The sequence below is a fragment of the Elaeis guineensis genome, chromosome 6 (assembly GCF_000442705.2).
Source record: "Elaeis guineensis isolate ETL-2024a chromosome 6, EG11, whole genome shotgun sequence".
Classification (NCBI taxonomy): Eukaryota; Viridiplantae; Streptophyta; class Magnoliopsida; order Arecales; family Arecaceae; genus Elaeis; species Elaeis guineensis.
In genome coordinates, this window is record NC_025998.2 from 56,072,849 (window position 1) to 56,078,425 (window position 5,577).

Below are 5,577 nucleotides of genomic sequence, written 5' to 3' on the forward strand. Positions count from 1 at the left end.
TGAAACTTTCCCAAAGAAGAAAATCAATCCGTGAGCCTGAAGAAATTATCAGAAAGAAAAGGCAAGCCGCTCAATCCTCAACTGCTCCCACTCCAGTTTCAGTACCTACTCAAGGTCCCTCTCAATCCCTCCTAAGCCCCAGTAAGAATCCTCTTTCCAATAGAAAAGTAGTAACCGAAAAAAATATAGATTTTCAGTTCTTTGAGAAAGAAGGTTTTACTTTTGCTACCAAAATTAAAAACCAAGGATGGGAACTCTATTGCTCTCTTAAGGAAGTCACCTATGTTGACCTTGTTAGAGAATTCTACCAAAACCTACTTTATGGAAGTGGGTCAGTGACTTCAACTGTAAAGGGAATTGATATCTGCCTGGACTCTAGGATATTAGGAGAAATACTTCAGTTGCCTAGTGAAGGATATTCATATATGGAACTCCCAATTAAAGAAGAGGGGATCAGAATCATTTTAGGAGAAACTTATTCAGAAAATTTAAACAAATTGGAAGCAAAGATTTTGTCCATTGAGATGAGGGTCCTGCATCAGATTGTAACAAAGCTCTTCTTTCCTAGGAGTGGTAGACATGACTTACTTTCCAGCAGAGATGTATGTGTCATGTTTCATGTCATCACTCAGACCCCCTGAACCTCCCTGCACTTATGATAGAGGCCATGAGAGAAACTTTGAATAGATCCAAGGCACACTTGCCTTATGGTATGGCCCTTACTAGAGTATTCAGGAGGTTTGGAGTTAGTTGTGAGGGGGAGGCTGCTACTAAGCTCTCTCATGTGGACACTTTCAACCAACACAGCCTGCACCGAATGGGATTTGCAAAGACTGATGGTGGTTGGATCAAGGGATCTGAGGAGAGAGTTGAGGAGAGAACTAAAGAGAGAACTGAAGATAGAGCTGAAGTCAGAACTGAAGGCAGAGTAGAAGAAGAAGATCCATCATCTCCTGTCCATGACTTCAGGGCAGCATCACCACATATCCAGTTCATTCCTGATACTGAGGCTGGCCCTTCAGAGTTTACTAGGATGCCCACACCAGTGTATCAGCCAGAGAGCAGAGCACCTCATTCAGAGTTCAGACTGGCTGACGATCAGATCGAGCATATATCACAGCGTGTGGCTTCTTTGCTGTCTAGCCAGTGGAGTAGTACTTCTTTTGCACCTGGAGCCACCTCTTCTGATCAGACCATTACTCCCCACATCTCCACTGTGTTTCAAATGATATCAGATCAGTCCATCAGGATCCAGCAGCTTGAGGACACTGTCTGGAGACTTACTGACAGAGTTCTTGACTTGCAGGGGCAAGTCCTTGCTTTGACCCATCCCAAGCCACAGGAGTTAACCATTGAGGTCACAGACCTCACTGCAGAGGCTGGTAGGCTCAGAGGAGCACTAAAAGGTGGATATGAATTGCTGAGGAAAGAAATCCAAGGATCGAGTGAGCATGCTACCACTCAGTTCACTGCTCTACTTCAATCTGTTTCCAGAGCACTGAACGTACTTGATTCTATCAGACTCACCCTTTCTGTTCAGTCTTTGGCCTCTCAGCGTTCTCAGCCACCCAGTTCATCTCGCTCTCCTGCTCGTGCCAGCACCTCCACTCGTGGCAGAGGCAGACAGGGTAGAGGATGCACTTCTGATCCATCATCTCCTCACCCTATATCTGATGACTCCGATCATTGACTTATCTTGATCTTTACTAGATCCTAGGTGTTAGTGTCTTGTTCTAGGATCTATACCTTGGGGTCATGTATTGACAATTAGCTGGTTGAATTTTATTGAAACAATTATGTTTTTAATGGAATCATTTTTCACTTATATTTCTACCTTTTGTAATGATATTGATCATATTTTGGTTATATATATTCTTCTTGTGGAAAAATTGTCTTCTCTTTGTTGTTGTTTGCTGTTGATAATTGCTATATTAAGGGGGAGCAAACTTCTATGATAAACTCTAAAAGGGGAAAAATTAAAGAATATTTAAAAAAAAAAAAGAAAGAGTTAACCATATTTGATGATGTCAAAAAGGGGGAGAAATTAAACAAAACAAAATTGGAGATATTAAACAAAAATTGGAGAAATTAAACAAAAATTTCAGAAATTAAATATTTGGAGAAATTAAACAAAAATTTGGGAAATTAAACAAAATTTGAGAAATTAAACAAAAATGGTATTTTGAGAAATTAAACAAAAATTTGAGAAATTTGATATCAGACAGAAATTAAACAAAAAGCCATCCATCAAAAGCAAAATCATAAGTACAATGCAAATAAGTAATTTTTTATATGCTCTGATATATTTCAAAATTCAAACTTGCTCTGATATATCTTTTGAAATTTACCTTGATACATCTTAAGAAATTTGATTTACTCTGATACACCCTAAAATTTCTTTTAACTTGCTCTAATACATGATAAAATTTAATCTGATACAGTGTGAAAGTTTCTCTGATATTTGCTCTGATACAGTGTGAAATTTTCTCTGATATATTATAACATTTACTCTGATACATTGTAAAATCTTTTCTGATAACATTGTAAAAATTATTGTTCTTGCTCTGATACATTGCAAAATTTATTTCTTTTCTCTTGCTCTGATATATCTTAAGCTCAAAATGAGTTAATACACTTAAGCTCAAAATCAACTTTTAAACATACTTTGGCACACATAATTTTTTTAGGCACATAAGTATTTTTTGCTCTGATGCTAAAACTAAAATCAAATGAGAATGAAATTTTCAAAATAAAGCTCAATCTGATAATAAAAAAAATAAGTTTTCTGCTCTAACACCAAAATCACATAATCAAATGAGCATATCTTCAAATCCTTAAGCAAATGGACAAATTATTTTTGCATATATATTACATGCCAAAAGAATCATACTCTTTTCAAGCATATATAATGTATTCTTTTGAAATTAATGCATTCACATAAATATTTTTGTTCAAATATTTTGTCATCATCAAAAAGGGGGAGATTGTTGCTCCTAGATTGATTTTGATGATTACAAAGCAGATTGAAGGGATACAAATAATTTTAAATTGAAAAAGTCCTTATGCTCTTCAAGGGCAAAATCATAATTTCACTAAAATCCTGATTTGATAGTATTATTTGATAGAACAAATGATTTGTAAACTATTGGTGAAAATTTTATTATTTTTGGACTTATATTTTTGAAGTTATGAAGGTTTGAAGTGCATGAGTCGACTCATGAGTCAACTCATGGCACTATGAGCTGATTGGCACGCAAAAAAAATTCCCATGGCACGCTGGATTTTTGGCTTGGCACGACCTGTGAGTCGAAATCATGAGTCGACCCACAAGGCATGAATCGACTCATGAGTCGACCTCTGCTGATTTGAGCCAAAAAATCCAGAAATCAAGACTGTCTGATCTGTGCAACAGAAGTCGACTCATGAGTCGACTCCTGTAGCATGAGTCGACTCATGAGTCTACCCCTGCGACGAAAAATATCAGCAACAGCTATTTTTTTGCCCGTTTTAATTACCTTTTATGCTTTCTAAAATTGCTCTAACGGTTCTTTATCTGCCTAAATTATTTTCTCTTGCTTTTAATGCTATAAAATGCTTGAAATGGTGAAAGAAATTGCAGATTAAATAGCAGATCAAATTGGAGAGAAAATAGAAGATCAATCGGCAGATCAAAAGAGAGATAAAATTCATTGAGAGGATCCACGAGATAATTTGAGAGAAAAAGAAAAGAGGATCCAAAATCCACACGAGAGATTGTGAAAGAGATTCAAGAGCTTTCAAAGAGAGGATCTTTCAAGCCTATTGTTCAACCTTGATCTAGAGATCTTCCAAAGTTTTCAAGAGATCTTCAATCAACAATCAACCTCTTCTCAAGCATTCGTTCAAGCGTTCATCCACTTTGAGAAAATCTGAAAAGGGGTTCTTCATTTGAGTAAAGTTTTTATTGTTATATTCGCTCATTTAAAGGAGCTGTTATTGTATTAATCTGTGCTCAAAATTTTCTAAATCTTTGTGAGTTTTTGTTCTTGTTTTTGGAGGATTTCCAAAACAAAGAAATGTTGATCCAAACCTGAAATCGGAGTATTTTGGGTTTACTTGTACCCGAGAAATAAGTGATCTAGCTTGGGATAGCTAGTGTCGGAGTTTTCGACGTTTTGTATTCAGGTTGAATACAAGTATAGTGGATTGAAATTCTCAAGTAGGAGCTTGGAGAGTGGATGTAGGTGCAGGGTTGGCACCGAACCACTATAAATCCTTGTGTTTGTGGTGTGCTTTATCGCTTCACTTTATTTCTTTATTATATCCTTGCATTCCTGTTTTAGGTATTTAATATTGAATTAAAATCTTTGTCTTGTTCATCATAAGTAATTAATCAATTCTAAAATTTTTAGAAACCCAATTCACCCCCCCCTCTTGGGTTGCATAGCTGGGCAACACCCATCACCCCTCCACCTCAAATCGCCCCTTGGGAAAGGAGATATTCCCATTTTTCTTCCTTGATTAGAGCGGTTGGAGCGTGCCCTAGCTTCCACCATTCTCTTTCAAAACGGGGTTTCTCTCCTCCAAAAATTCTTATTTATCCCCTAATAACCCTCTACCTCCTCACACATTTGATCTTCTAAGTCTCCTTGCTTGTTCTAGTGGTGAGAATGGCTCCAAAAATGGAACTCCCTCAAAGAAGGAAATCGATCCGTGAGTTGGAAGAGGGCGTGCGTAGGAAAAGACAAGCTTCTCAGACCTCTTCTGCTTCCATTCCTGCTTTGGCATCTGCTCCAAGTTCTTCTCAGTTTCCACTAAGCCCCAGTAAAATTTCTTTATCTGTTAGAAAGGTAGAACCCAAAAAAAATATTGACTTCAGATTTTTTGAAAAAGAGGGGTTCTCCATTGGTTCAAAGATCAAAAACCAAGGTTGGAAATTTTACTGTTCACTTAAAGAAGTTACATATGGCAATGAAACAGTAACATCCACTGTTAAGGAAATTGATATCTGTTTAGATCCTGTTATTCTGGGAGAGATTCTTCATTTACCCTGTGAGGGATATTCAAACATGGAACTCCCAGTGAAGGAAGAAGGAATTAATGTAATTTTAGGAGGAACCTACTCGGGTAGCCTAAATAAACTTGAAGCCAAGATCCTGTCCATTGAAATGAGGATTCTACATCAATTGGTAATAAAATTTTTCTTCCCAAGAAGTGGTAGACATGACCTCCTTTCAGGCCGAGACATCTGCATCATGTTTCATGTGATTACCCAAACCCCCCTAAACCTCCCTGCATTAATGATAGAGGCCATGAGAGAAACACTGAATAGATCCAAGGCACATCTGCCTTTTGGTATGGCCCTCACATTGGTATTCAGGAGGTTTGGAGTTAGTTTTGAGGGGGAGGCATCAGCTAGGCTTTCTCACTCTGACACCATCAACCAAACATACTTTGCATCGCATGAGATTTACTAGGACTGATGGTGGTTGGATTAAGGGTGCAAAAGAAAGAGTTGAGGACAGAGCTGAGGAAGAAGGTCCTTCATCTCCTCTCCATGACATCAGGGCAGCATCTCCAGACATCCAGTTTGTTTCA